The 10,880-nt window shown below is 39.2% G+C and overlaps 1 long non-coding RNA gene and 1 pseudogene across 2 annotated transcripts in view; both read right to left on the bottom strand.

Annotated features, from left to right (window-relative positions):
• The window catches only part of LOC112482683, a 4,189-nt gene extending 2,394 nt beyond the window's left edge, over positions 1-1,795 (bottom strand). For both annotated transcript variants that reach the window (XR_003047397.1, XR_003047396.1), the window contains exons 1-2: positions 1,734-1,795; positions 578-757 (exon numbers count right to left, since the gene is read on the bottom strand). This is a non-coding gene — a long non-coding RNA (uncharacterized LOC112482683). The remainder of the gene's footprint in view (positions 1-577; positions 758-1,733) is intronic.
• Positions 1,796-6,822: 5,027 nt separating this feature from the next.
• On the bottom strand, positions 6,823-6,938 carry LOC112482780 (annotated as a pseudogene).
• Between the last annotated feature and the right edge of the window lie 3,942 nt (positions 6,939-10,880).

The raw sequence follows: 10,880 nt of genomic DNA, 5'->3' as shown, positions 1-10,880 counted from the left end.
TGAGCTGGCACCTTACTTGAGCTTTTCATAGCATTTCCACTGCTCTGTTAGACCAACTGCTTCTTGAATTTTTAAATTTTTTTTTCAATTACAGTTGATATGCAATATTATATTAGTTTCAGTTGTACAACATAGTGATTAGACATTCATATAACTTAGGATATGATCACCCCAATAAGTCTAGTACCCATCTGATACCATACATAGCTATTACAATATTATTGACTATATTTTCTATGCTGTAATTTACATCCCTGTGACTGTTTTTATATCTGGCAATTTGTTTCTACTTTTCTTCTCTCGGTAAGGGATGGGAGGGAAGTATTTAAAATATACTCTTTTTTTTTACAAAATGAAAAGCTCTGGATGTTGTTTAAGATATTTCAGGGATCAGACAATAAGTATGAGGAGAATTTTGGAGCACAGGGGCCCTTGAAGATACCCCTGGCATCTGTCTCAGTAAATGAAAGTTGGTTGTAGGCAATGTCCTGTTTATAGAGTTTGCAGATTAATCACAGAGTAAATGGGAGTAGCTCTCTCTGAATGGACTGCCCTCTGCCCCATCTCTGTTTCTCACCTGGTGCTGGTAAAAGCTCAGAATAGATAACTCTGGCTTCTGATCAGCAACACCAGTGGCCCAGGAAAGTCTACATGGAATGGTGGACGAAGCAACAAGTTCAGCAGAAGACAGCATTCGTTCAAATCCTTGCTGTGTGATCTTAAGAAAGACACTTAACCTCTCTGTGGCTCCATTTTCCTGGAAATAAAATGAAGATAACAATACTGACCTCTAAGAGCTGTTATAAAGCACAGAAATGAAGTTAAGCATGTACAACAACTGGCACCAACACCTGAGGAATATTCATCCCTCCTCTCCCCCAATATTACAAATTTCAATAAATGACGTTGGGTTTATCTAAATCGTTGTTCTGCTTCCCTGGTCCAGAAACAAACCCCCAACTCACTCCCCAAAATAATCTTGTTCAACCCATCCATTTTTCAGATGATGAAACTGAGGCCTAGAGGATTCAGGGGTCTTATTCAGCCTGCTGTTCCTCCACTATTGCTCTTTGCTCTACACCTTGTTAATTATCACCTTTTTTAAGTTCATGTTGACAACTGCTGGCTAACATTTAGCTGTTTGCATCTCCAGTATGATTCTGTGAAATGTTGTCACATGGGGTTATTTTGGGTCTTAGGCAATGGTCTCCCAAAAGGGTAATGCTAGGAGTTCCTCACAGCTTTCCAGAGGCACCAAGCTGGTGCATGGCCACTGGTCATGAGTCCCAGCTACCTCTTTCCTGAGAGAGGCCTGTTCTCTCTGGACACATTTGTCCTCTGGCAGAAAAGCATTCTTCCACAGTGGTGAGGCTGGAGGAGAGAGTCTCAAAGAGGCTGAAAAAGTTCATTCGGCTTCCTGGCCTTTAATGGTTAGCTTTGCCAGACAGCTGTGCTTTGGGGAGGCCACCTGCCCTCTGTCCTAACCCGTGGTCTGTTAGAGATCCAGAGATCCAAAAGAGTATCTTCAAGGCCAGAGGCTTCAAGCTGCCTTGAGAGCTTCCTCGCCAGCCAGCTTGCCCTTTTCTGTAAAGTAGCCCCACCAGTGATCAAGGGCTCTCTGGTGCCTCCTTGAGGAGTCACATTATGTAAACAGCCCAATAAGAATACAGTTGGTGGGGTCCAGTAACTTCCAAAAGAGTTGTCCTCACAGTGTGGAATGCAGTAAGTCCCACCTGGCAGAACAGGAGCGACGTGTCATGATGGAAACACCCTTGGAGCTTTGTCAAACTACAGCACCTCTCTGCAATGCCATCCTCACTCCCAGCTTCTGGGAGAAACTTGGGAAAGTATTGCAAATTCTGAATGTTGGCAGGTGGACACATTGGAAATCTGGTTGGAGGTGAGGGACAGAGGACAAGTTGGAAAAAACTCCCCAGATGATTCTAATGAGCTGCTCCCACCCCCTAGGGTAGTCAAATTTAGCAAATAAAAACACAGGACATCCAGTTAAATTTGATTTGCATATAAACAGTGAATATTGTTTAGCATAAGTATGTCCTATGTGATATTGGAGACATACATATACTAAAAAATGTGTTATTTATCTGAAACTCAAATCTAACTGTGCATCATGTATTTTATCTGGCAATTTTCCCATCCTCTCCACCCTCAAACAGGAAAGTGACATTTTCAAATACTGTTCTAAAAAAATACACAGTCAAAAATGCAGAGAAATATGAAAAATAAAATTAAAAGTAGTCATAATTCTACTATCCAGAGTTGTTACCCAATGTTAACATGTTAATATTTGGTCTTATTAAAAATATATATATATACACACACACAAATACATACACACAATTCTGTGTGTGATTTATGGTCAGTCATACTTATAAAATTTGGATTATACCAAATATCAAAATAATCAGCATTATATTATGGTTTTTCTCTATAAATTATATGTATATACATGTATACACATAGTGCTTTATTTCACAGTACCTAGCATACAGTAAGTGCTCAATAAGTGTTGGAATAGAAAGTCAGCTTTTTAGAGATTTTACTCCATTCAATTCCAAAAAGTTTTGAAATTATATACAAAGATATATATATTATTAATACGCAAATATAAATGAAGAAATCAGAGAAAGGGAATGTGAAGGTAGGAAAATAAGATAAAATAAAGGTTAAAGTGAGTGGTTAAAAATTCTTAATGAGCAGTTTTAAGTAGAGGTGAATTACAAAGTCTTCTAGCAACCAGTGAAAAGAGAGCAAAGGTCAGTTGCTAGATTCACAGAAATAAAATTAAGAACAGTAACGAGAAGCCAGCTCAGGAAAAGCCTAGCTCTTTCTAGTATTGAGTCTAACACATTTTTTATGGGTCTTCATAAAAAGATTTTCTGTGAGATAGTATATGACAACATCCCTAAAACAATACAGCTGCGAGTTTCAAATGGCTATTTCTCGAAACACCCGGGAGCATTATCCAGGCATCATATCTGAGCATGATTCCATCAAGGTGACAGGGCCAGGAGGGAGAAGGCAGAGGATGCAATTCTGATTCACAGCTTGTTGGGATCCACAGTGTAAAACAGGAGAGAGGCCAAGATGGAGGTTGAGGAGCAATGGAGGATAGAGTTGGCTGGGACCCCATAGCGTTTGAGCATAGTGGGGTGAGGCACATGTGTATATTTGCACACCTTTGGAAAGGAGTAACTGAGAATGCAGAAGCTACCTTCCTCTTACACCCTTCATGGAGCAATCTTCTGCTCACCTGGAACAAAATGATGGGAAGGGGAGGAACTCCACAGAGGAGGGATTTGTAGAGGGGGAATCTTCGAGAAGTGCTATAGTAAACACTTCATATTTCAACTCTGTGAAGAAAGCATCTCCTGGCAGACAAGCTCACAAAATGTGCACAGTTAGTGACGGGGTCATCCTGGGCTTCCATGAGGTGCTATCAGGGCACCCCATTTCCTGGGCCATAAAAACATGCTCTGACTGATGGCTGACATACGAGGTGGCAAACGGTTTCCTTTGGCTCGTGTGTGTATATGTCCCAATTTACAGCTCCCCTGGAATTAGCAAGGACAGGTGCTTCCACTGCTGTTGTGTAAATATAGACTCCTAGTCTGTACTTCATGGAGAAGAACACTTGATTTGGAGAAAACAATTATGGTGAATTCAAAACATAAAAGTAACATCTCTTTTAAAAATATTGTTATTTTTGAATGATTGTAAGCGTGCTTTAAATTCATTGGGTTTTCTACTCAGACCTGTGTGTGCAGACATAACCTGTGCTGTGCTCTGATGATGTCAAGCACTTGCGAGTTTTATTTTTTGCCAGGTACATTGTCTTGTTGGAGCCTGACACTCCTCATAGGTGGTAAAATAGGTGTTGGTGAAGGTTAAATGACTTCTCCAAGGCCACACAAGGTGGCTCCTGAATCCCCAGTTCCTTGCTGAGGGCTCTTTACATGAGATAATGTTGATAGAGTACCTAGCCCCGTGCCTGACACTAGCAACAGGAGCCCAGTAATTAATCATTTCCCTATCTCTTCTTATCTTCTATTAAAGGGACACTTTTAGATCGAGGGCGAAGAGTACAGCTGCTTCCATAGTCTTACCTGCTATTTCCACTTTGTCCAGATATCTGCTTTTCTTTAAGTCCCTACATGGAAATTCTCTAAACACATGTGCTTCATAGAATGCCTTGGAAACCAACGAGGATTGTGGAAGGTTGTCGAGGCTCACATCTATAAGGCTGGCATTAGAATCCCCTCCTGGCCTTCTCGCCCAGGCTTGTCACTGACTCCGTGACCCCAGACCTGTCACCATGCCCCTTTTCCATACAGCATTACCAACACCACAAGGGTTTTGTGAGCACTCGCATCTGAACCAAGGTACTAGGAGAAATATCCGTGCCATTATGGTGAGGAATATGAGGCAAGAAAGACATCCATAAATTCTCAGACAATAAGGTTAAGAAAATACTAAATTCTATGGATGATAATAAGGAAGTGGTAGAATTTATAAGCATGATTAAAGTGCTAGATTTAAACTGTATTCAGCTTAGATTGGAAAGTCAATAACTGTGCATGGTTTGGGTACTTTCTGTGTGACCAGGCTCCTTCCATTAAGTATATAGTTTAATTATTATTTTTGGTTTAGGAATGCATTCTGACTTCAAATTATGTACATATTTCTTTAGGTGCTATTGCACTTTAGGGGGAAGAGGGAGTAGAAGGCGGGAGGAGGGCAAAGCCACAGTGCTAAGCAATGCTGAACCTAAAAAGATTATCTAACCAAATGTCTCCTGAAGGTCCATCTGTTAAATAAACAGACCTAGCTCAGGGAGGGTTGCCTGGTGCTACAAAGGACTATGGAAGACATATATTTAGAGCCATTTTTTTTTTTAATGCAGAAAAACATAAATACCTATAGGAGACTCAAGGTGAACAAGATGGGGACATAAATGCAAATTGATCAGTGCCTCAAGTATGGAAAAAGAGACTAAAGTCCTTCCAAAGGATTTCAGCATCAAAGGTTGGAACAAAGAAGATTTTGCCTTCTAGTAACCAGAACACTCTATTAACCAGATTGGGTCATTCTCTGATATTTGTCAATTTGCATACTCCGATCCCTAAGTCTCCTTCCAGCCAGCAAATTCCCCAACTATGATTATCTTCAATATACAAGCTTATTTCTCTACACTTACTCCCAAATGGTCAACATCGATTTGCAACGTTAATGAAGTAAGTACCCAACTATCCTTGTTCATGAGCTATTACCTCGGTATTGATTGTAGCCTTAATTGACAATTACTTGAATGGGTCGGGCTACACTGAGCTTTTATTAATTTTCTGTTGTAATCTTCATTACTAAACTTCATTGCAATCCTGTAACAATGTAAACTCCCCACTGTGGCTAATGAACTGGAAAATTCCACTGGCCATTTCCCAAACCTGTTTATCCTGGAAAATAAAGAATTTTATTGTTAAATTTGATATCAGCAATCTCGGCCTCAATTTTGTGGGAAGAGAATTGTGGCTTTGGTTGTGACAATAAATAGAATTTGATAAAATCATTTTTCCTTCACTGTTATTTCAGCAGACGTATGTTATCCAGACTTGATCCTCCCCCTCCTCTTTCTACCTAGGGAAACGGTGAACTCCAAGCTGCTGTGAAATCATATTCATTTTTCTATCAAAATTCTTTCTTCCTTTCTTTCTTTGTTAAATTAGGGGTGGGGAAGGTACAGTGAGGTAGAAGAGATTATGTGGTTTTAGGAATTTTCATTTCCTTCACCGGAGCCATGTAAATAGATTTTTTTTTCTACTCTCTCAAACAAAATTTCTGATTTCAAACATTCTTAAAATAATAAGCAAAATATATTAACTCTCAAGACCCTATTGGAAATGAAACTCAGAGCATCATCATGGGGGAACTGTTAGGAAAAGGAAAGGCTTGCTCCCCGGTACACATTTAGATATCATTTCTCCCGGAGACACATTTGGACATCACTTCCCTCTCACAATTAGGCCTCAGAAATCAGAATCAGCTCTAGCTTTTGCTTCTTAGCCTCACAGTGGCCTCCCTTCAGCACCATAACATGCCCCTGACTTAGGTAGGATTGTAAATGTGCATGTTAGGCTGAATTACAACCACACTTGGAAAATGGGAAAATGTAATCATAGGGTTCATTCTTTCTGGTCTATGGCTGGTATTGGATGAATTCGTGTACTTGATGGGGGAAGATATAGGGGAGGAAAAGCACTTTTCCTTTACCATCTTAGGTTCAGTAACTGGGGCCTGTAAATTAAACTAATAAAGGACACATGAACGAGGAAAAAATCATACATATTAAATTTTAATTTTATGTGCATGGAGGCTTCACAGAAAAGAAGTGAATACCCAAGAAAGCAGTTAGACTTGGAAGCTTATATTTCACTATTATTAAGAGCAATAGATTGTGGAGAAGTGACTAGACAAAGGAAAGAAGAGTTTTGGCTTTAGGGGTGGTAAATTGTGGGAAGGTAAATATATGAGGAAAACTAATAGTAGAAGAGCTGTTATGGCAGGGGGAGGGGATCATCGTCACAAAGAAAAACTTATGCTCTGCTCTTTGGCAGATTAGGAGAGGGCTGAGAGTTTCTCTTGCGTATGCTGTTTCTCCATTGCCCTCAGCTCAAAACAATCCTTATACCTAAGTGGCATATTTTGGGATAAGATATTCTGATCCCCTTCAAAGGTAATTCAGAAATGTGATTTATGATTTTTTTTTTTAACTTTTTTTACTTTTTTATTATTTATTATTAGTTATGCTTACAGCACCTGGTCTTCCTAGGTGGTCTCCCATTCAAGTACTAACCAGGCCCGACCCTGCTTAGCTTCTGAGATCAGACATCGCACTTGTTCAGGGTGGCATGGCCATAGACCATGGACTGCGGCTCCACTGGGGCACAAACCCAGGACCTTCTGCGTGTAAAGCAGACGTGCTAACTGCTACACTATGGAACCATGTCCATGGTTTATGAAATCTGAGCCAGAGCAATGAATATAATATGATATAAAATTGATTAGAGTTGGAATTCACTTTGTCGTGAGTTAATAAAATGAAGCTACTCCTGTGTTTTTCTGGGAGAATAACTGGTACAGAATAAAGGGAGGGGATTAAAAGGTTTGTAGATAAAGGAAATGCTGAGTTCTTGGTCTTGTTGCTCTAGAAATATATTCAGTGAATATCCACAAAATTTTCAGAAAAAAAAAAATGATTGGCATCCAACAAATTCAACTCTCAATTATCAGACCAGTGTAATTTTTGTTTGTTTCGTTTTGCTGACTGTTACACATTCATGGGAAGTCAATGATAAGAAAACTGACTCCTATTAAAGAGGATGTTTTGAAAGAAAAACATTAACAGACATGAGTTTACTTTGAGTACAATCATCCCTGTCTTGTATAAAAGGCTATGCAGTGTGATGGGAAATGTCCCTCACTAGAAATCCATATCCTTATGGCTTAATGTCTCTAGACCTCATTATAAAAGAGGGCTTTGGCTCATGTAACTTCTGAGGGACTTGCTGTGCTCTCAAATGCCATGATTTTGATCTTGAGACATTGAGTCTTGCAAAGGTAAAATGCTGGGAAAAGTACTACGCTGGGAGTATTGCTTTGAGTTTTGTTCCCCCAGCTAAGTATGTCACTTTGGACAAGTTACTTCATCTTCCAAGGCCTCACTTTCCTCCTCTGTTGCAAGAGATGTTATCGAACCAGGCAACCTGTACAATCCCTTCCACTTCTCAGGTTCTTTAATTCAACATGGTAAGTAATGGCTCCTGTTATGGTTACTTCTATGTGTACACTTGGAGAAGCTATAGTATCCAGTTACTTACTTAAACACTAATTCAGTTGTTACTGTGAAAGTTACTTTGCAGATATTAACATCTACAGTCAGTTGACTTTAAGTAAAGGAGATTACCCTCAAAAACATGGGCAGCCTTTGTCCAATCTTTTGGAAGTTCTTTAGAGAAAAAAACTGTGCTTTCTTGGAGAAGTAGATCTAACTCAAGATTACAGAATTAACTCCTGCCTGAGTTTCCAGCTTCCCAGACTGCCCCAATAATCACATGTGCCACATGTGCACATATATCTTGTTGGTTCTGTTTCTCTGGAGAACCCTGACTAATACAGCTCTCCAGGTGAGATGGTAAATTTACGGCTGTCAAAGGAAAATGCATTGATATCTTTTACTTTCTATAGTAGAAGTAAAGATAGAAACATAGAGCACAGGTTATCTCAATGAGTATATACAGACCATAAACATTTTTTTCTTGTGCCTACACAGTTTGTTTTGAATTAGCTGACATTTAAAAATATGGAGATATCACTTAAAGTGTGAATTTCTCATTCTCTTAAATAACTGGAGATCTAGCAACCTGGGGCCTGTGTTTGTGCAAGGAAATAATCAGCTTGAACTATATCCTCAAACAGGGTTACTTGTCACCCTGGGGATACACAAAGACTTTCCAAGAAGTATCAATTTCCAGACACTCAACTTCCATATGTTCTCATTTCTAAAGCTGATCTGCTTGGCAACCTGCTTGCCTTCTGAGCATCCCGTTTGTCCTCTTTTTCTCATATCCCTTTGCAATTACCCTGTTTAAACTTCTCAAAATGTGGTAGATATGAAGATATATTGCCCAGCTACTCCTTCAACAATGGACTTGATGCCTGTAATGGGTAGAATAGTGACCCCCAAAAGATATCCATCTAGAACCTCAGAATGGTACTTCCTATGGAATAAAGGTCTTTGTAGATGTAATTAAGGTAAGGATTTTGAGATGAGATCAGCTTGGATTAGTCCTAAATCCAATAACAAGTGTCCTTATAAGAGACTGAAAAGTAGAAAACAGCCACAGAGACACAAAGGGGAAGGCCATATGAAGGCAGAGGCAGAGATGCACCTATGAGCCAGCGGATGCCAAAGAGTGCCAGGAGCCAGCAGAAGCTGGGAGAGAGGCATGGAACAGATTCTCCCTCAGAGCCTCTAAAGGAACCAACCCTGTTGACACCTATATTTCAGACTTCTGGCTTCCAAAGCTATGAGAGAATAATTTTTGTTACTTTAAATGACCAAGTTTGTGATAATTGTTTATGGCAGGCCTAGACCACTATATCACTGGCCCTCTGGGAAGAGCTGTTTCAGAGTCTGCCTCGGCTGCAGAGGGCCACCCTGCCTGAGCTCACATCCTTCTCAGGACAGCCTTATATCTGGTGATGTAGCCTGTGGGGTATAAAGACCTTCCATCTCAGCCTGTCACCAAGACAACTCTCATGGGCAGTTTTCACTTCAGAGCTGTCTACTGGCCTGGCCAAGGCTTCACCAATTTCTCCTCAGTCCGAGCTTGCTGCCACCTCCTTTTCACAGGTGTTGATCCCAAATTAACATCTTGCCTTCCCGTCCATTATATCTCAGCATTTGCTTCCAGAGAACCCAACCTGCCACGCGACAGAGATGCACACTTTTTACCCATTTCAAGTCTTACTATGGTGGGTTGCTTGAGGGTGTTACAACTTTCTGGGTGACAATAGAACCATTAGAAATATTGATAATGATGTTGCTGAGACAAAAAGATTCCTATTCTCATTTACTTATTTTTATAAACCAGGATTCTCAACTTTTATATCTATAAACACCAAACATAGGATTATATTTGGTTCCGAACCCCATCTCATTCTAGAATCAAGTACTATTCATCCAGGCATATATGACTAATTGGAAAAAATAAAACCTCATCTGTCTCATATTGGTATGCATTTTTAAATAAAGTTTAAATTTTATGTTTAATAATTATTCATTAAATTTACAGGTAGGGGGTGAGGAGGAGGAAGGAGGTAGACAGGGTAAAGGGGATCAAATATATGGTAGCTGAAGGAAACTGGACTTTGAGTGGTAAACACACAATAGAATATACAGATGTCAAATTACAATGTACACCTGAAAATTATATAATTGTATTAACCAATAAACTTAATTTAAAAAAATTTACAAATATTTTTAGTTTCTTTTAATCAATATTTCCAGAGGAAAAATAGTTTAATACCTATGGCCTTATGGTGACAGGAAATAAACTTTCAATTTGAATTTTTATTTATGTTGCAGAAAAGTATGAAAGTATGGTAAATCAAACACTTTAAATCAAACGTCATTTTCGAATAAAATTTTCTGGGCGAAGAGGAATTAAAACATGAGTTCATGGAGAAAAAGGAAGTAAAATTTCTGTTTGTCAAATAAGAACTTGTGCATTTTTTATGGTTAATGGTGCTTATCAAATTGCTATAAAGTTTAAATTCTATTGGAGTGATAGGAATTTTTTTATTTTAAAATATCACCATTTACAGCATACCACTAATTATCTTTTTAAAAAAATAACTATTAAGCTTATGATTAAAAAATTTAAATGTTTACCTAAAAATCTGATAAGGGATACATGGTTTTTCAAAAAATTTTTAGGAAGTTCATGAGAAGAATGTTTGACTACCACTGATTTGTGTTGCCCACTGGCACCTGTAGGCATTTCAGCCTGTGACTCCTGCTTTAGCTAAACAACTGAATATCTCTATGCTAAAGGCTGTGTTAATCCCCAAGTGCAGTTTCTGGGAACATTATCTCCCCCAGATCTCTGAGGAACCAACATACTCGTCAGGGAGGAAGGAGCTGAAATACAGAGGAGGGTAGCTTTTTCTAATTCCCACATTAAGCTCTTAAAAAGCAAGGGCCATAGGAGAACGCTCTGAGGGGTGACAGAGACTGATTTACAATCTCTCCCAAAGAAATTTAAGAGAAGCCCTCCTTCTGCACCTTACCCGCAACTCCC

Source organism: Pteropus alecto, unplaced genomic scaffold, assembly GCF_000325575.1.
Source record: "Pteropus alecto unplaced genomic scaffold, ASM32557v1 scaffold155, whole genome shotgun sequence".
In the NCBI taxonomy this organism is placed as follows: Eukaryota; Metazoa; Chordata; class Mammalia; order Chiroptera; family Pteropodidae; genus Pteropus; species Pteropus alecto.
This window is presented reverse-complemented; position numbering and strand designations above follow the sequence as displayed.